This window comes from Thermobia domestica, chromosome 16 (assembly GCF_964235325.1).
Source record: "Thermobia domestica chromosome 16, izTheDome1.hap1.1, whole genome shotgun sequence".
Classification (NCBI taxonomy): domain Eukaryota; kingdom Metazoa; phylum Arthropoda; class Insecta; order Zygentoma; family Lepismatidae; genus Thermobia; species Thermobia domestica.
Window position 1 is genome coordinate 60,539,909 of NC_137469.1, and position 21,490 is coordinate 60,561,398.

At 35.7% G+C, this 21,490-nt stretch overlaps 1 protein-coding gene and 2 pseudogenes across 4 annotated transcripts in view; all 3 read left to right on the top strand.

Moving 5' to 3' along the window:
* LOC145673080 (ADP-ribosylarginine hydrolase CG2909 pseudogene) overlaps nucleotides 1-21,490 on the top strand; it is a 64,626-nt pseudogene that overhangs the window by 8,034 nt on the left and 35,102 nt on the right. The window lies entirely within an intron of this gene.
* Nucleotides 1-21,490, top strand: part of LOC145673081 (ADP-ribosylarginine hydrolase CG2909-like) — a 51,022-nt gene that overhangs the window by 7,883 nt on the left and 21,649 nt on the right. The gene's annotated exons all lie outside the window — the stretch shown is intronic.
* Nucleotides 1-21,490, top strand: part of LOC145673079 (ADP-ribosylarginine hydrolase CG2909 pseudogene) — a 35,497-nt pseudogene that overhangs the window by 7,861 nt on the left and 6,146 nt on the right. Inside the window, exon 1 of one of the 2 annotated variants that reach the window (XR_014128714.1) lies at nucleotides 6,592-6,794. The exons of the other annotated variant lie outside the window; for it this stretch is intronic. The product of XR_014128714.1 is annotated as an ADP-ribosylarginine hydrolase CG2909 pseudogene, transcript variant X1 (transcript). Of the gene's footprint in view, nucleotides 1-6,591; nucleotides 6,795-21,490 lie in introns of those variants that run through there. 2 annotated transcript variants of the gene reach the window in all.

The window sequence follows — 21,490 nt, forward strand, 5'->3', positions numbered from 1 at the left end:
GTATCATACATGCTCAGAATTTCATACTTTTTTAAAAATTCTGGTAGAGATGGTCCAAATAATCTGTGAAACTTTCAAATTATTTGCAGATACTATGCAGATGCAAATGCGAACATTTTTTCCAGAAAAAATCGATGCCTATTTTCTTGTTTTTTTGTGTGTGTTGAAAATTTTAAAAAAAAAATGTAAAAAAAATTGAGGGGGACACGTCGCTGATTTTTTTTTTTTTTTTTTTTTTTGTTCAAAATGCTATAATACCCTTAGGTACGACGTATTTTTTTTCAGAAAGTTTTATATAGAAGCATTAAACTCTGGATAGACTGTAATAACAGTAGCACCAGTTGTTAATCAGAGTACGATGTTAATATCTCGAATGCTTATATGTTGTTCATTAGAAGGTACTGTTGTAATTTAGTGCAAACAAACCAAAATTCAACACTCACACATACTTTCTACCAGTTGCTATAGCAGTCGTTACATTCAGACTTTTTTTTTTTAAGTTTTGTTAAGAGAATTATCCATTTTCCAACTTCTTTTATCACTTATTGTATTGGAATTGCTTTAAATGTTTAAAGAAATATTAATAATCGTTATTCAACGAATGTTAATGGAACTGCCTGACTGATCCTCTTTTTTTCATAATCACAATAACGTGAGCTTTTAATATTTTAAGCATTATTCTTTCGTCTTTCTTGGAATACATTCGCGACATCACATTGACTTACTCCTTCCAAATTGCTGTTTGTGAAGCAGAATCTAAGATTTGTAATGGCAATATATAGATTATAATAACACAAGATATTTTAATTACAGGAAATATTAATTATATCTGGTAGATTAAATTCGATTCCGTAAGAATTGAACCTCTATGAGTATGATTAGGCTTAATATGCAATCACAGCTTTTAAGTATGTGTATTCTGGACTAAAGATAACATTTCACGTACATAACATCCCAACTGTTTACCTTTATATTTTTATGGAACACGACTTATGAAGAGTAGGACCTTCTGTCAGGAGCGCCCGAAGAACATTTTCTAGGGGGAGCACCTACATGGTTACTATATTACGTCTGGCATTTAATATACGTGGTTTGCTATATTACGTATACATTTTCGTAAGCTAGGGAGGCGGGTCCCATTCTGTCCCCCCTTCGGGCACCCATGCCTACTGTTTCCGTTTTGTTTGAAACACTTGACTTGAATCCGGTTCAGTTGCATTTATCATTATTACACCAGTCCAATGCAACAGTCTTACTCCAAAAATCACGGGTTCCAAAATAGTAATACTAATAATGTTTCTTTTTTACGATCTGCGTCTAGGCACAGTCTGGTGGGTATTATTTTATTTATATATACAGGGTGACCCAAGAAAAACGAAACCGGGCATGGGATATAAGAACCAACTTTAAACTTTTGGACAAAGCTTTAACACTTAAAGACCCATGGACAACTATAGTTGCCCTCTTCTTACGAGGCGTTCAGTCCCGGAGACAACTTTAGTTGCCGTGCACCCATCAAGGCCAGCTCCCGCACTTCAACACGCAGTTGACGAAAGAAGCCAACAGCTTCATACAGCTAGTCCCTTCTGTTTACATTTCACTAATATTTATCACCTTCATGCCTACAGGTCACGTACTGCGTAGATTAATATGAAATGCTGTGTCAAATGTGTATACCCCAAAAAGATATGAGTAATCAGAAGGAAAAAAAACATGTAGTTATTTTTTTCTCCTGTTTTATAAGCCAGTGGAAGTGTGTGTGGTTGTTTCGACATCCTTCTTGTAATTTGCTTAGGCTTCACTTCCTCTTTTTAGTTGAGCTTCTGGCGATGAATACCACCGCAACAAGTCGTGGTTCTTATGATAGTGGCGTATTTTCGCCCGGAGAAATTACGGAAACAATAGATGATAGCGACTCCGATTCTTTTGAAACGGACGATGAATCTAATGTTTAGACATTGCTACAATATTAGAATAACTAGAATCTTCCGACAGTGACACGAAAACAACACTCGATGCTGTTCTTAGCACTAGTTCTCAACCATCGCGCCGCGCTTCTAAACGTCATCACACCTAACATGTCACCAAAAGGGGCAGGAGGGGGCGGAGTGACATATTATGATATGTAGTGTATATTTAAACTTATTTATATTTAGTTGTATGGTCGTTTGCAATTTACACGAAATTATCGGACAATATATCTTTCGATTGGATTTCCAACATACAAAAAATATTCCTCAAAGTTTGCAACACTGTGTATTCAACGGTAACAATGCTAAGTGCATTACTGTTTTTCTGTTATATTAGTACATTTTTATCCGATTGAATCTGAAAGTTTCATTCACTTTAAAAGGGTAGTTTCTGAGTAACAAAATTTTAAAAATACATTTAAAATGGCCGGGATCCAAGCGTTTCTACATTTAAATCCCCTCCGGGTATTTAAGTGTTAAAAAAGAAAATCAATTTTGATTCAAGCTAGTTTAGTGTAGGCTATACATTTAGGTTAAAAAGTGAATATATTATTACAGATTACAGCTATCTACTAGACCTTAAGATGACTAAAACAAAAGAAAAAAATAAATAGCAAGAAACAAAACTGAACTTGAAAGATAATACAACATGATTATAAATGGTATTTATTACCCATTTGACGTTTATGTTTTGAAAATCGGGATTTAGGATTTAGATTTTTGGACTTTCGGCATATAAGGCCATTTAGCCTGTCTCGTTTGAGGGTTAACTTCCCTCGGCGAGCACACTATCCGGGGAAAGGGAAGGAAAAATTATTGGGGAAAGAAAGAAGCGGTCTGGGACCTACAGTACCACCCCAGCATTTGCCTAGAGTGAATGAGGAAAACCTCATTGAGGGTGGCTGGCCTGAAAAAGCGTTTTATACTTTTTTGACCGAGTGCCTCCATCGAGAATCGAACCCAGGGCCACTCGCACCGAAGGCGAGAGAGTTAGTGATTACGCTACGTGGGGCAACTGTTTTGAAAATCGGGCCACCCACTAAAGCCGCCTCTGCTGTAACACCTGGAACTTCGCGGCATGAAATTTTCTTTGGCCTTCTTTAATCAAACAGAATGAGCTAGTCATATACTCTGTGGAACCTTTCAAATAACTTATATTTTGTGGGAGATCTTTGTATTTTGCAAAACTTTTGTATTTTAGAGTAGTATCTGGTTGAAATAATCTATTTGTTCCTTTTGTTCACTTGAATATTTACATTTTGAGAGTGAGAGAGAGTTTGTTTACTAATGCATAGATGATTAATTTTATTGTTTTACAGGCATGTTTAGAATGTGACAATATCGCGAATTGTTAGCTAACAAGTAAGTATACTTGATTGGCAGAAATAAACAATTTATTCTGATCAATATTGAAAAAATAATCATTAGGAAAGTGTTTCTCTCATTACTTTCTTGTGATAAAAATTTCCTGTTAATAAGGGAAAAAAAGAAGAACGTACTGTACAGTGAGATATTAAAGAGGTGAAACAGGTAGTTCTAACTCTCACGTGTCATTCTCAAAGAGCGTATCAGAGAATGGTCACTTGGGCGTATCTGTATAATATTCCGACAACCTACGATAACATGAAAATTACAATCCTTCGTTATCTTTATTCACAATGCGGAACGTGTTTTTCTATTTTCCATTCTGTGGACTTGAAAGTCATGGTAAGTCCTACTAAGGAAAAGGAAATGATATTCTACCTATAGGGAAAAATATGACAGATATTGTTAATTTTCACGCCATGTTTAATGATACAGCAAATTGGCTTATTTAAGTAGCTCACTTTTCTGTGATGTTCTTATGAGAGCATTCTAGAAACCGCAGAACGGATTTGCAACTTTTAATCAAGCAATTTCTTATTCTAAAGAAATTAATCTCACACATAGCAGCTGGAGAGATCTTCTCTGTCCATGTGTTGTGCGCTCGTGTGTGATTCTGCAGGAAGCCCAGAAATTTCCCACAGGAGAACGTTCCCGGAAAATAAGTGGAAATCTGGATTTCCTCAGAAAGTCCATGGGACGTTCCGTGCATATCCCATCAGGGCTGGATTAACCCATCTGGAGGTCCGGAGCTAGAAAAAGTATGTGGCTCTAATATATTTTTTGTGAAAGTATAGTAGGAAAGTTAAGGGAATGTGTTTCATATTTTTGGTCATATTTTATTTTATGATGCTGATTGTATCTTCATGATTCTTCTTAGATAGCCAGTTTAGATTTTGATCAGAGTAGAGGCCATTATCCACCTGGAGGCCCGGGGCTATAGCCAAGGGCGCCGATCCTGGGGGGCCCAAATCTCATGTTGGCCTCCCTAGTGCATTTATAAATATACAATATTTGGCATAATTTGAATGCAATTTGTCTTAGCATCCTCATATATATGCCTTCTGCGTCTGAGTGCCCACCCCCAAACTTACGGAGAAATCGGCGCCCTTGGCTATAGCCCCTCCAAGCCCTCCTTAATCCGCCCTGATATCCATACATTCTGGGACTGATGTCTCAGTGTTATAGGAACTGTGCTGGGAGCAGGTGTTCTGACCACACGTTACTCAATAAAAGCTATGTGATTCCTTCGTGGGTTTAATGTTTTAGTTTTGAATACTATTGTTATTCCAACACAAAAGGTAAACCTATATTTAAAAAAATAAATTATTTCAAGTTCAAAAATATATTTGACTTTGTGTTCCCTAATTATTCTGTGTAGTTAATGGAATGATGCATTACACCGGAACCTAACAGTGACTATGCATCTGAAATACTTTACCATTTGGTGACACATATAGAAAATACTGCAGAATAATAATGTGAAATTTTAAATTTTACACTCTACATTTCCATTGGAGCTATAAAGGAGGCACTACTATGAATGAATGTTAAATTAGCTTATTCTCAAAAGGTTAACAAGCTGGAGCGAACTTGGAAAAACCGAAAATACACAAGTCCACTTTATTAGTCCAGTATGAAATTCACATAAGACCAAGGTTTTGATGATTTATTGGATATACAATTGTTTTTTCAGCATATACAATCATATATGAGATGGAAAAGTGCGATTCGAACCACTACTGGTGCTACATTACCAACTTGGCGTCGATAATCGCAAGGACGAAATTCTGTGTACATTCTCAACGAGTGCCACTAAATATGATTGGAAGAATTCACACGTAAAACCTTAAAGAAAGAAAAAAAAAGTTGCATAGGTACTCAACATCAATAGAACCAAGCAGGGCCATATTTAACATTTTTGCCGCAACAAGTCATTAAAAATTGCTGCTTCTCTCAATATTAACAAATACCGATGCAGAAATATTGGAGACAGTGAGGTGAATAATCAATATTTAAGTGCAAGTTGAAAAATTAAAATACATAAAATAAGTATATACGGTATATAACTTTCAGCGACACGTAATACAATTATGAATGATTTGATTACCAATATGAAGTCATCAGTGGCGTGTTTAGGGGGTGGCTATAGGGCTCAAGCCCCCTCCCCGAAATAATTTCATTATTATTCTTTCGCATTAGATATACGTACAACACAAATCCTTCTTACTGATTCTCAAGCCCCTCAGAAACAAGATCCTAAATACACCACTGGAAGTCACTACTGAAGAAGAGAAATATGAAAATAATAATAATAATAATAATAATAATAATAATAATAATAATAATAATAATAATAATAATAATAAACTTGTCCGAAACTATTGGTTCTCCCCTAAACTTGTTGCTTTTGGCCACTGCCTATGTTAGTCCAAGGCAAAAAATGCCCTGAAACCAAAGATGATGAATTTAGGTAATTTTTATCTTGTTTTTTTTTTCTTTCTTCTAAATTTAATTTGTAAATGTATCTCACTTTGTGAGTTTCTATGACCTTTGTGCAGTGGCGGCGATTGGACGTTAAAAGTGGGGGGGCAAGACATGATATGAATATTTGTATATCAATGTTAATATACGAATTTCCCTGGTTGAAACTATATACATTAATAGGCCATTTCAGAAAAGTGGGGGGGCAACTGCCCCCCTTTGCCCCCCCTAATCGCCGCCCATGCCTTTGTGAACGAAATCAATTCTTCAAGGTTTTAGCCAGTTGTTTTGTAATAAAGAAAAACAATACGTCTTTTGAAGGATTGATTTCTATTCATTCAATGCAAAAAATACAAAGTAGGAAATGAATGTAAAATGACGTTTACAAACATACAATAATGCAATTATGGATGTATAAAGAAGGACTTGTAATGACATACCTGTATAAACTTAAATTTGAAGAAGAGTAACGATGCTGAATTGTTTTATTGCTTGCATTTGAATGAGTATGAATAAAACGATAAAGAACAGAATAAGAGGAACAATAAAACCTTGTTATGTTACGAGTTTTGAGCACAAAAATGAATTTTTCTTGCGAAGCCATTAAGCGTGCAAAGGAATTCGCTTTCTCTTCCCGTACTGTACGTGCTATTTATGAACTCTTCGAAGCTCAACCGGTTGTAATGTCAGATGATCGTGGTTTTATTTTTTTTTTCTTTCATTTTCTCTAGTTGCTTAGTGGCTAGGAATGATTGCAGAGGACTGGTCTTGTTGGTCTTAACGCACGACACATTAGCTCTGTTATAAGTGTGATTTTCAACATTGCAACAAGTTAATCTCTTCTTTATAGTGTGTGCGTATTTTGTGTATCGTTCGTCTTCAGGAAATTCTAACCGCAACGATACATGGAGGAAATAATATTTTATCTTTCGAAATGTTTGCATATTACGTCATGTAAAAGTGATATTTGTTTTTAAGGTGAGATGTGTTACTGTTAAGTGTTCACAGTTCGCTCATAGTGTAGTGTTTTGTTCGTTTAGTTTTCACTTCGAAAACATTTTGGTGTGTACTTGAAAATTCAAGAACATCAACATATTTGATTATACTAAGATATCCAGGAATAATTGCCAGTTTGTAATAAGCCGAAAAGAGGATTTGGACTGTGAAGTGTTATTATTATTATTATTATTATTATTATTATTATTATTATTATTATTATTATTATTATTATTATTATTATTATTATTATTATTATTATTATTATTTATGAACAATAAATTATGTTTCAGTGCACTGAGAAAAATCCGTTCTCCGGACAGCGGTATATTGTACAAATATACGTAATCCTCTTGCTTACTACAGAAATCACTATGGAGCATACGTTATTCATATGCTACATACGCACTGCCCTTAGATGTTACATCATGCCGTTGCAGGATGTCTGACATCTAACAGTTTTCCGTATATTACATGTATATACTTATGTTACATTCCTCAGCTATATGTTATATACGTCCATTTGTATGTGAGATCCTGACCGCCTATATTGTTTCATACGGAAAGTACGTATAGATGGAACACTTATACGGAAAGTATTATAAAACATACGTTAGGCTATGCTAAAAAAGACGGTGATAATGAGAAATGAGTGAAATGGTGGAATGAAGAAAGTGGGAGGAAACGGGAGAACCCCGAGAAAACTCACGAGCACGGCGTTTGTCCACCACAAAGTCCACACGGCGCGAGTTGGGATCGAACCAGGGACCTCAAGCACCACAGGTGAACGCTCTACCACTGAGCCCCCGCCAAAAACTACAGGAAATACGCATGTAACCTACCTTTTTAAGTATGCCACCTTCAGTTTTTTTTTCACAGGGTGATTATCCATGGTACATTTGTTGCATGTGTGATAAAGTAACAGGGTGCAGTGCTGTAGTTCCTTAGTTAAGTTATGAGCATTGACCCTTTTAAACCAAATTCTTTCCTCGTTCAATATACAGGGTGTTTCAAAACAACACCAACAACGTTTGGGAGGTGATTCCTGACACCAAGATAAGACAAAAAGTATAGACCATCCTGGGTGTACAAATGCTTCCTTTCGGAGTAATAGGCTGTCGAAAACATGAAAAAATGAACTTTAAAGGTCCATAGCTCCAATACTATTTGACTTACCGTAGTCGAGTCAAGACTTCACTGAAGAACTAGCATGTGCCCTATCCAAATATCCATGTTTCAGAATCCTGTGGTACTTCCGCAACAATTTTTATAGAGGCAGTTGGAGAGTACTTCAAATTATATGAGCGTAGCCAAACTTCCTCTATAAAAATTGATTCGTGAGTTCCTTAGGATTCCGAAACATGTAATTTTGGATAGGGCACATATTAGTTCCTAAGTAAAGTCTTAACCCGACGACGATAGGTCCTATAGTTTTGAAACTATGGACCTTTAAAGTTCATTTTTTTTTCATATTTTCGGTAGTCTATAACTCCGAAAGGAAACATTTGTGCACCCAGGACGGTCTATACTTTTTTGTCTTATCTTGGTGTCAGGAATCACCTCCCAAACGTTGTCAGTGTTGTTTTGAAACATCCTGTATATATATAGCCCTCTCCGCTGATATAGCTAGCGCATGTATTTTGGTGCACGTTGTTCCGGGTTCTATTCCCGGGAGAAAACAAAAAAAAATCAGTCACTCACTTTCATTAAGTATCCGTCTCCCTTAGCCTAAAGGGCATAACCATGGGACGTTAAACTAAAAAAATTCATACATATATTTACAGGGTGTTATATATATATATATATATATATATATATATATATATATATATATATATATATATATATATATATATATAGATATATATAGATAGATATATAGATATAGATATAGATAGATAGATAGATATAGATATAGATATAGATAGATAGATATAGATATAGATATATAGATAACCCTGAGACAACCATGTAACGTCTATACAATTAGAGAAAAAACTGAAATATTGAACAAACTTAATATCAACAAGGAGAAATCATATGGCATACTCTACAATGCGAACAGGTGAACAGTGTTGCCAAAGTATGAAACTTCATCAATGTTTATCATATCTCCATGGTGGGTTAAGATGTCAAGTTGCTATAAACGGCAAAATGATTTGTTTTTCTATTGGGAACCATATAAATACTTAGATATACCATATAAATACTTATCTAAACACTGTTTCGAAATAGAGCCTTTCGAAAAAAAAAAAAGGAAAATTTTCAGCCTCTTGTAATTTGATTCCTATCTATTCGAAATAGGTCATATTAAAATCGTAGTATCTAACAGAAAAGTACTTTGTATGTGTTTTGGTTCGTCCATCTCAGTTGTACTGTGACAGAGACTTTCAAAATGTGGGAGTTTATGATACTATAGCATCCTTAGTTTGCAACACTGAATAAGTATAGTATTGTAAGTAGATCTGAAATACATAAAAAATAATTATAATAATAAAAAAAATGGCGTAGTGCCGTGTGTAAACATATAACTTGGTGTTGGGTTAGTAACATTGTTCATTTATACATACTACAGGGTAGACTATTTATCTTGATAAGAAACTCTAGACATTTTGTATCATGCAGATACTGGCAGGGGAACGGACATGGTTTTGCATAAATGATCTTTTCCACTAAATATAATTTTCTTTCTCGCTTGTTTCTGTGTGTCAAAGTTCTAATGAAAGATAACTTCAAGTTTATCAGAGTACAAACGTATCAGAATCACGGAAAAGAAAAGCTACATATTTCCCTTATGAGGGATGGTCAGAGTTTAATCGGCTTGTAAAACTTTTCGTTTAAAATATAAAAGGTACCGCAGAGGCAGAGCCCAATGCCTTTGACGTGAGAGACCCGGCTTCGATTCCCGGCAGGAGCTCATGTAGTTCGGATTCCACGTTAATCAGTAGGTCCCGTCTCATATAATTCAGTGCGGAAAGGGACGTTAAACCATAGCTATCTCTAGGCTAGCTAGCTATGGTTAAACTCAAAATCGACTCAGCTCAACGCAGAGCCCAAACAATGTACTGTTAATTCTTTTTGTTCAGGCTATGTTCAAAAAACACGTATGGGAAAACGAATAAACATGAAATTATATTAAAGACATGAAATGTATCTTGAATAAGAAATATCGCACCATGTATTAAACAAATGAATGTTCGAGCTCAAGTAGTGAACATCATCAATCAACTACATGTATAGAACTGTGCATTAATGCAACAGAGATGGTAGTTTGGCTAGTTCTGGGTACCCAGATCTGTGTGGGATGGCCACAAAGTTCCAGTTCCGGCGGAACCGGTTCTTGGAGATCTGGTTTTCAGAACCAGTTCGAGACCTGGATCCGAAAACTCGATTATAGAACCGGATCTTAGGAACCGGTTCCAAACGTGGATCCGAAAGCCCCCAAAGACTCATAAAGGAGGCATGAAGTTCACCTTCAAAACACTGCAAAGAGAACCACGAGCTTGTGCCCCCATAAAAAAAAAAAAAATGTCCACCAGTGGATATTTAACCAAATGAGTTTGCCAGTTTGCCTGTTTAGCCAAATGAGACAAGCGCCCGCCGTCTGGGCGCCTGCCTGTCGCTTCCACCATTTCATCTAGCATACTGTTCACAGCCTGCCAGCAGCTCGGGTTTAGCATAGGGATGGCAACAAAGTTCCGGTTCCGGCGGAACCGGTTGCAGACCTGGATCCGAAAACCCGGTTTCAGAACCGGATCTTGGGTACCGGTTCCAAATCTGGATCCGAAAACCCGGTTCCAGACCTAGATCCGCAAAACCAGTTCCGGAACCGGATCTTCTAGAACTCAATCCGTTCAGAGCCGATAACCGGTTCCACCAGGAACCAGTTCTGGCCATCCCTACTGTATAGGCCATCGGGTCTGAGAGGCAAGACCCAGCCCCGGATGACCTTGACCACCACCCATTCAATCACTGTAAGGGAGTTGGCCAATGGAACTGGACTTTTGATACATCCGGTATATAGGGGTAGGGTATACATGTAATGTATATACAAATCAAAAGAAGATATTTCATCGAAATTGTCTGGGACAGAAGCGACTGCTTTAAATCGTGAAGCAAAACTCTTATACAGCACATTTTCTGCAAAGCATTTCACGTAGTCCATCATATAGCCTGATGTTACTTTAAAAAAAAAAAAAGTCCAATTTAAAAATTCTCAAATGCCATTTCACAAAACAATGACATTACACTTTTTATTTCATTCTTTTAACATAGTTATATCTGAATTGAGGGTTAACAACCTCTGTTATTTGTTAATCCTAGTCCTTCAATGTTGGTTACGAGCTATTTTGAAACATAGTTGTCCAATATTTTATTATCAGAGGGGTGGTGGTATTAAAATAGGTAAAGGATTTTGCAGTCCATATCTCTTCGTTTTTTTTAAAGACTATAATATTTACATAAAATACATGTTATCGTACATGGTATTATACTACTAAAATAAATACCTCGTTATATTCGCTTTGCAACAGGCTTAACAGATCAACTGTGCTGTATACCTCATTCTCCGTTTCTACAGTCCCCGAAATATTACAGCTTTAGACTCGCGGGTCGTAGAATGGACACCTTTGGTCTAGATGCAGTGACGACGTTAGGTAGCAAACGAAGAGGAAGAGACTTTTTTTTTGGGGGGAGGGCTATTTTTTATATACCGAAAATGATAGATCTATATTACTTGACATTACAACACAGCATCTCTGGCGGTGCCTACCTCCTTTCAACCCTCTACCATCGTCACTGTCGATAACATTGGTTCTCAACGGACGAGTCGCGACACACTGGTGTGTCATGCAGTCCTCTAAGGTGTGTCGCGATTAGTTAAAATCACGTCAGACTGTACCAGTCAACACCGCCAGCGGTAGCAATAATGCTCAGTGCTGTATAGAGTCATAAAAATTAATTGGATTCAAAAAAAAATATCAAGCAAGTGTCTCATCAGTCAAAAAAGATTGAGAACCTCTGATGTAAAAGTTTGATATTATTATTATTATTATTATTATTATTATTATTATTATTATTATTATTATTATTATTATTATTATTATTATTATTATTATTATTATTATAGTTTAGTTTACTTATTACTGGTTGCTGACCTTTTGACGAGTTCGTATCAGCACTTATCTACATTTTGTACGGAAAGTAAACAAATAAAACCAGCTACATATCAATTTTGTCAAGGTTCTGGACAATTTACTTTGTAGCACATAAAAACAGCGGCGCAAATCTGTCTTCAACATTGGGGGGGGGGGGGTAAGACCTTTTTTTGTAAGCGATGTTCAAAATATTTATGAAGATAAAAAACAATGCTGTGGAGAATTAGGGGAGCAGAGTTGTGTTCAGTATTTGGGGGCGGGCAGATTTGAGGCTTATTCTTGGGGGGGGGGACATCAATTTCATCTCACTTTCCTATGTGGCAATCGGACACAAATTCATCACATTTCTGTCCAAACACATTTCAAATCGGATTATTGGGGGGAGAGTCCCCCCAGTATCAAGATTGCCTTGGGATTTGCGCCAGTGAAAAACCAGGAAAACAAGACAGGATGTATCTAACGGGAGCCGAATTTGAGATCTCTTGATTATAATACAAAGTAAGCATTTTAGTGCTCTTATTCTTAGCTGCACTGACATCCAAATTCTACAATATATGTGTAAAACATTTAATTTAGAAACAAATGTTTGTTAAGAAATATTAACCAAATACGTATTTTATTTAACGAAATGTTTGCTTTTCTAAATCGTTCATTTGTGATTTTAAGGAAGTGTTTATTTATATTCTTTTTTTCTGAAAATACCTTCATATTATTGATTGTCGTCAGCTGTCTAATGAACATGGCAATGACGTTCGATTTTCTGTCCTTTTGTAGAGAGTGGGCAGCAAATACCAATAAAATATTTAGCTCAAGGTATGGTGTGACTGGAATGCTAGTTTTGCATTTAAAGCAAACATCAGTATATGGTTGTAGCGTGTGTTTTAAAGGTGGCCGCGTTCAATTTTCTTCTTCTTCTTCCTCTTTATTATTATTATTATTATTATTATTATTATTATTATTATTATTATTATTATTATTATTATTATTATTATTATTATTTCATTATTGATCAAAGTGTTTATTAGGGGCATGAAATGGGATTTATAAAGATTGTAATATTAGTACCCACGCACGCCCGTCCGTTACTTCACACGACTTCCGATAACGAACAAAAGCGAATTTTTACATTCTGCTTTTCGAGATAGAGCGATTATCTCGGCCAAGATCTTAATACAGCAAATCCCTTAACATTTTCACGGGTAACGATGTGTTTAACCGCTAGTAGCAGAGACGACTTGCAAACCGCTTGATGTAATCTTGCATTGTAAGTCTACCAAGCTTAGATCCAACTTGATTTGAAAGCGTGCAAATATGCTGCAAGCTGGATTTCAGTAACGAAATTACAGCTATTGCTTTTATAAATTTTGTGTCATGTATGTAACTCTCAAAACAACACAAGATATGCCACTGGCCCTAGAGGAGGCGTTACATTCTGCGGCTAGCCCATTTTCAAATTGGCATAAAATTGCATCTTTTTGTATGTACAGGCGCGGATCCAAGGGGGCTATAGCCCCCTGTTGTCGTTCAGGTATACATTGGATAAAGTGGGTTTCAATCCTATTTTACACTGGATAAAGCTTCAAACTATGGTTTAGCCTCTCCCTTGATCATATATTCTGGATCGCGTATATATATATATATATATATATATATATATATATATATATATATATATATATATATATATATATATATATATATATTAAAATTCGGCGCCCGTGATCACATGGTTATGTCCTGTAAGCTAAAGGAGACGGATGATTAGAGTGATTTTCAAAGAATTAGTAGGAAAATGGAGAACCCCGAGAAAACCCACGGGCACGATGTAGTCCACCACAAACTCACGTGTACTGGGATAGAACCAGGGGTTCCTCGTATCAGAGTCGTGTGGCGCCGTAGTGGCTCAGTGGTAGAATATTGATCTGTAGTGAGTGGACCGCGCCAAGTGGGCTTGTGGTGGACAAACAACGTGTGTGCGTGTTTTCTCGGGGTTCTCCCGTTTCGTCCTACTTTCTTCATTTTGCCATTTCATTAAGTCTGATCACTACCGTCTTTTTTTAGCTTAAACAGCATAAATATAGGGCAAAAAATTGAAAGATCTCATTTCATTTTCGCGTAAGAGGCAGAGCTCTATCACTGAGTTACATTTCCCATGCATGGTCATATACCTCCTGCTTGCCTTGCATTGCTTGAATATAAAATGGCTGGAATTTTGAACTGTGATTCGGAGTTAAGATGTCAGATTTGTAAGGAATTTTAAAACGTGTTGTACTAGTTTTTAAGTTACGAGTATTTTATATAACATCTTTACTTACTAAAGTGCAATCAATACAAGAAACAATACAGTAAATAACATTATAAAACCATGGATCAGTGAAACATATAGAGGAAAATTAGTGTCATTGGTAATCCAAACAAAAGATCTGTGCTTTAATAATTTAAACTTCAAGTGAGGAAATAATAAGAAATACACCGTGTATGTCTTGACTGTATTTCTGGAGTGTTAGAGATAATACTAGTTTCCTGTTTTGAATCTGGTGTTGAATATAACTACAGTATTTGGAGGAGAAAGGTTAAACATCTCCTTGTAGATTGCACTACATCAACTATGCATGCTGATCTGTTCTGTTTCGTAATTGCGTTGTTCAGCGATGCAGTGATCAAGTATTGTAAAAAAACCTAATGTATGCTGTCGTTAAACATGCATTTTCCGGTTTCGTCCTTCTCGCTTTGATTAACCAACAGATAGTCATTTGTTTAAGATTTTCCTGACCGGAAGAAGCCGTTACAGTACACGAGCAGGAACTTTATGTATCTATGTCCACTGCAGGTGTTTCCACAAACAACTTGTCTTGAACAATTATTTCTGTAGGTGTTGTAGTGTATTAAATTATTATTATTTTTTACATTTCATTATATTATTTTTCGGTATTATTGCTATGATTCAGATGTAGATTTATCTTGTAGGCTGATTTGACCTTTTTTTTTTTAACGAAATAACGTACAGATACTCCTGAAAAGCTGTTTTATACAGAAGCCAGGAATGTTTTAAGGAAGTCGACCAGGCTAATGCTGCTACCCTGCGTTTAGTTGGTGGGACTGAGGAAAATCCCCGGAGAAAACCAGTATTTCTAGCAGCGGGAATCGAACCCGAGAAAGAGCTCCCTTGTGGATATATTAGTTAGTGTACGCGTCTTCAGCACGGGAGACCCGGGCTCGATTCTCGGTAGAAGCTAATGTGATTCGGTTCCCACGTTAAGCTGTAGGTCCACTTCTCATATAACCTCGTTACTGAAAGGGACGCTGAACTCCAATGGATGAACCCGAGACCCCCAGATTGGAAAGCGAGAAGGGTAACAATTTATTTACTGTGCTCGATTCGCTGATCCTGACAAGTATTGTGGTTGAGCTTTCAATAGAAAAAAAAATCACCATTGTTCAGCATAACTAACTAAATCCAGGAAAAAATCTTGGCTGGACCCAAGGCCGTTCTCAGAAATAAAATAGGAGAGTCTGTCCTTTTCATATTACATAAGATGTGTTAGATATACGGACCAGGAAATGACTTCAAATTATTTTATTATATGTAAAATTGAAAATTCCGAGGAGGGGCCCTCAATATAATTAGTAAGTTGTAACCAGCAAGAAATTTGAACTGATATATAGGATGTTTCAAAACAACACTGACAACGTTTGGGAGGTGATTCCTGACGCCAAGATAAGGCGAAAAGTATAGACCAACTTGGGTGCACAAATGCTTCCTTTCGGAGTTATAGGCTGCCGAAAACATGAAAAAATAAACTTTAAAGATCCTAGCTCTAAAACTATGGGACCTACCGCAGTTGGGTCAAGACTTCACTTAGGGACTAGTATGTGCCCTATCCAAAAAATCCATGTTTCGGAATCATAAGATACTCACGCAACAATTTTTATAGAGGGGGTTTGGCTACGGACATATAATTTGAAGTACTCAACAATTATCTCTACAAAAATTGTTGCGGAAGCACCGCAGGATTCTGAAACATGGATATTTGAATAGGGCACATACTAGTTCCTAAGTGAAGTCTTGACCCGACTACGGTAGGTTTCACAGTTTCTGAGCTATGGACCTTTAAAGTTCATTTTTTTTTGTGTTTTCGGTACCCTATAAATCCGAAAGAAAGCATTTGTGCACTCAGATTGGTTTATACTTTTAGTCTTCTCGTGGCGTCAGGAATCATCTTCAAACGTTGTCGGTGTTGTTTTGAAACACTCTGTATATATCGAACAATAAGTTTATCAACGAGTGAAACAATGAAAAGACTTTTCAAGTAATCACGTGCTTTTGTTTTCCTCTTTCAAGGTTAGGATTACCATAACAGAATTTACTTCCACTCTGATTTTATTATCATTATTTATTTTTGGTAGAAGAATAATTTACAATGCGTTTCATGAACAAGGCACACGCCATCATGTTGCGTGTAAATACTGTAAATTACTAGAGGATTACTTCATGTTTATATACTGAAAGATGTACTTGATGCTGGAAACGATGAGCTGGAAGTGAAAGTTAGGCGACCTCGAAACGTGACTGTTGAGTGTAGCTAATAGTGAGGAAATTGCATGATCGCACTAAGGTCAAACGTCTAACTCCAGAAGAATGTATACTGTGGATGCCAATTTTCGGATGTTATGCATGAGAAACTACATATTATCTTCGTTTATTTATACAGTGGTTCTTTATTCTGACTTCAATAATAATAATAATAATAATAATAATAATAATAATAATAATAATAATAATAATAATAATAGCTCTGTCAAAATAGTGTAACTTATAGTGTCAAAGTAAAAAGAATCAGTCAGGAATCTAGAAAGTTGAAAATCTTGAGACGTCGGATTTCCTTCTATGAGAGAAACAGGGCCATAGTGGCTCAATGGTAGAGCGTTCATCTCTGGTACCACGGGTGGTTGGTTGGATGCCAGCTCGCGCCAAGTGAACTTTGTGGTGGACAAAAACTCTGAGCATAGATTTTCTCGGGATTCTCCATTTCTTCCCACTTTCTTCATTTCACCATATAATTCATTTCTTATATTCACCGTCTCCTTTAGCCTAGCAGGCATAAACGTGGGACGTTAAGCTTAAAAGATTTCATTTCGTTTATTTTATAACTATCATAAGCTATTTAATATATGTGTAATACAGCTGCTATTACTCAGTTCTTAAATACAGATATCCCCATGGTCCTGGGTTCGATTCTCATTAGGGACTTGCCTAGATATGTACAAATCCAAGTAGTGATTTGGAAAAACATGTCGGAGGGTAGACATGGATATCCATTGGGAGCCTGCCCTGCTTTTCCACATCCCTGTGGCGTGGTCACTGCTCGGTAGTGAAAAAGATTCGATAAATTCAAATGAACCCAATCAAATATCTCTTTACTCCATTTCCAGTTCCCTACTGTAGTTCTTTTGAATCATATTGCTGACCTACTGACTCACTCCCTCTCCCCTAAAGTATTTTAGATTTAACACACCTTCGATCAGTAATCTCGCATTAGTTGGACTCAGCGTTCCATTTTTCCTATCTTGAGTCAGGTTTCTCAGTTTATTATTGTTTTTCTTCCCTACAACTATTTATTTTTTTGTGGTTCGCGTATATCAATCACAGTCTTTAGGTCTTTCCTTCCAAGTCCAGTCCTTCTGTTACTCCCTTCACGATCTCTTCTTTTCGAAGTCTTCAGTACACTTTTTCCCTTACTTTTTCTAACAGTTTTATTCGATTCTCCTATTCAATCAATATTTTGCTGTAGCACTACATTTCGAAGGCTTTCATTTTCCACTTGTCTTATTCTGTGTCCATGCCACATATCCATACACATGCTTTCATCAACTTTCAACATTTGCTGGATTCTATATCTTGTCTGCACTTTTTCCACCAGGTGATTTCCTGCAGTCTTCAGTTTTCTTATACGCACAAAGGATACGTTTGAAGCGTCTTTCATATCCTGGAGATTAAAGAAGATAGATGATATTTGCAAATGTATGGTGAATAGATGATATTTGCAAATGTATGGTGAAAGAAGTGTGGAAAATTAATAATTTCCCCTGACTAGAAACCCTGGCGCTAGTGCTTTTGAATGATTATAGCCGTCCTCGCTGTTTTTCTTAGATTACTGATGTGTGGTCATCATATTTGCCTCCGTCTCAAGTATTTCTGGCTTTCTGGAGCGGATTTTGCTACTTCTCAATTCAAATATCTATTTAATTGCCCCATAATACTATACGCAAGGATAAGAATTCTGTACTCCAGGAAGAAATGAAATCCAGGACCACTTTCACCAAATTTGGCTGCATATGAGCAATAAAATAAAATAGGAGGAAATTAGATATATGCCAAGAAATTTTATGGCACTATATTATTCACAGTTGAACCGGAAGTGTTTTCCACGAGAGGGTGAAGTATTTGTGAGCCTTGGTGGTGTTATTCAGGTATATGAGCATGAAAATTGACGCTGTATACTGTGTATAAAATGCTGAAATTATGAAATTAATAGCTGCAGTGATTACTAAAGTACGCTTAATACATATACTGATCACTAGAGCCCGGATTTCCATGCACAAACCAACCCCCCAAAATATGCATGGAAATATGCGCGGAAAATAGCAAAAATATGCACTAAAATATGCATTTTTAAAATTTAACATATGCACCTGAAATATACACTAAGAAAATAAAATGTCAGTTTCTTACAAAAATATGTTATCTTAATGATCTCTGTTGCAGTGAACTATTAACATCTTCCTTAGGTTTTCTTCAATCAACCCTCTGCGTTTATCAGTAAGAAACGTTTTGTAGGTCGAAAAGTTTCTTCCTACATCAGCAGAAGTCACTGGTACATATGAAGAACACCAAATGTCTTCCTGTGTTATGTTCTCTTCCAATTGCATGTTTTCACCATTAAGTACATTTGCAATAGCACAGATTGTTTTGTATCCGGGATTTTTGCCTAATACTTTGCAAAGTTTATCTGACGCTATTTTCGCAAGATCGAGAGTTATTTATCTGGACAAAGTCTGCAATAATTCGCCCAACAAGGAGAGTGAATGCTGCAAAGCATTCTTACGGGATTCCAACTGTCTGATAATTTCAGGTATTCTCGAGAAGTGGTTGTATATGTGCTTAATTTTGTTCTCAATGTCACTTGTAGAGAAACATTTTTGAGACACATAAATAGCAGTTACATCATCGAGACTTAGTGAGTCTACAATTGTCTTCACTTGATTTAAGTTATCTGCATAATGCGGCACAGCTTCTAGCCACGAGCACCACTGATTGAGAAGGTAGGCCTACTGGTACATTTTTCGCAACTTCGCGAAAGATACGTACGCGCAATGGATATTTCACAAATACTTTCTTTACATTTGATACAAGCGCGTCTACTGCTTTAGCATTTGATTGTTTGTGCTACGCGATGAAGACCGTGTGCAAGCCAAATCAGGTGGACTAATTTAGGATAGGATACAACGCTGTCTTCTATTATTCTATACAACATTTTATTGTACATCTGCGTTTACAAAGTGAGTCAGTTCACTTTCTTGTGATATAAAATATCAGAAAATACTGACAATGGGTTAGAAAATGTTAGTTCTTATATTATACACTTGTCATAGCCTAGAAAAAACCTTGTAAATATGTAATTCTATTTATTAATGCATTCACAGGTTCACACGCGCTACCACTATTGTATTTTCATTCATCTTGAACAATGGTATTCATTTTTTTTGTGTATTCGTAACATTTTTTTTAATTCCAGGGTATACCCCGGAATTAAGCTATTCATAATTCATATTATAGGTAATTTATTAAAATTGGATTATAGACTTTATACCTATTAATTAAATAACGTAGTTGTACTATAAACAGGAAAATCAAGTTATAAATTTAATAGATCTGTGTTATAAATTATATTTTAAATTTCACACGCTTCCATAGAGGTCATCGCATAACTCTGGGTTTTTACGCATGCTCCAACTTGAATACCACTGATCTGGAATAGTCCATCGTTTATATCACTTGAATTGAAACTTTTTTTTTTTTTTTTGCAAAATTCAGTTTTTCTTACTGTATGATACATTTTTCTGTCAGATTTAATTTAATTTGAGTTAATTATTTGTATGCCATCTGCTTAAATTTACTGGTTTCAAAATATTGTATTTTTATTTGCTCTTTGTTTTTGGCGTATTCTTTTTTTTTTTTTTTTTTTTTTTTTTTTTTTTTTTTTTTTAATTACGAACATTTCACAGACACACTATATTATTGTACTTACGTGTTAGAGCTTATAAGCAGGGCTTGAAAAATCCACTCGCCTGCTCGCCAGTGGCGAGTACTTTTTTTTACATTTGACGAGTAAAGCCCGATGAATCAAAACCGTGAATTCAAGAATAAATAACAGATGTCACTTTTCTATTTGTAAGAGACATGCCAATAAACAAATTAAAAAAAAAATGCATTGATATGTTTACTGTTTCGTAAAGTAATTTTTATTTATTTGTATAAACACTGTAACTACAAAGTAGTCTGGCTAGTAGATTTTTTTTTTTTTTTTTTTTTGGCTGGCGAGCACTTGTAAGCAAGATTTTTCAAGCTTTGTTTATATTTCCGGTGATATTTACAAATTAGTTAAGTAACTGGAAGTAGATCTTGTATATACTTTAACTCAAAATTGGTTCATTTTATGAATATTGTATAATTAGTATTATTTTTAAGCTTACAGTTTTAGTATCTGTGTATATTATTTAGTTGGATTTTGTTTTGTCAATAATAATTAGGGCCCACAATAAGAACTACTGTATATCATGTCAAAGCTATATTAGATATTTTTTTAATTGCATTATTTCCCCCTAGAACAGCGTTTCCCAACCTTTTTCAACTTGCGGCACACTACAGGTGTTACTTGGATTCTCGGGCACACTTACAGATATTATTATTTGTAAATATAAAACACAGCGGTATTTTTCTGTGATTATTGATCTCCTTCTCACAGAGAAGAAAACTCTATCACTAGTTTTCCCCGTGGTAAATCATTATGCTTATTTTTCATTCTAATTTAAAAATAAAAAACAATTGCAATGAAATATTGGACTCAGGTTTTTAAAAATACGCTTTCTTTTTAAAAACTGTATCCAACCTTTAAGAAGGACAATCACTAAATAACGAACGAACAAACAAATCTCTTTTACTCTTAAAACACAAATGTAGGTACTGTAATTTGTCGAAAGGATTGAATTATATTTTAAATTTTTAAGTTACGAAATAGTCTGCAACAATAAAGAAGCAATAATGCTCATAACAATGATAGATACTTTTTTCCAACATTAGAAATGTACAGAACAGTAACCCGGTATGAAACTTAAAATTGTAGATTCATAGTAGAGGTTCATAGTAATGTAAAATACAAATATACATTTTGCCCTACGTTTTGCAATTTGATTGCTATAAAATTAATAATTTTGTTTCGATTCTTCGCGGCACACCGGCGG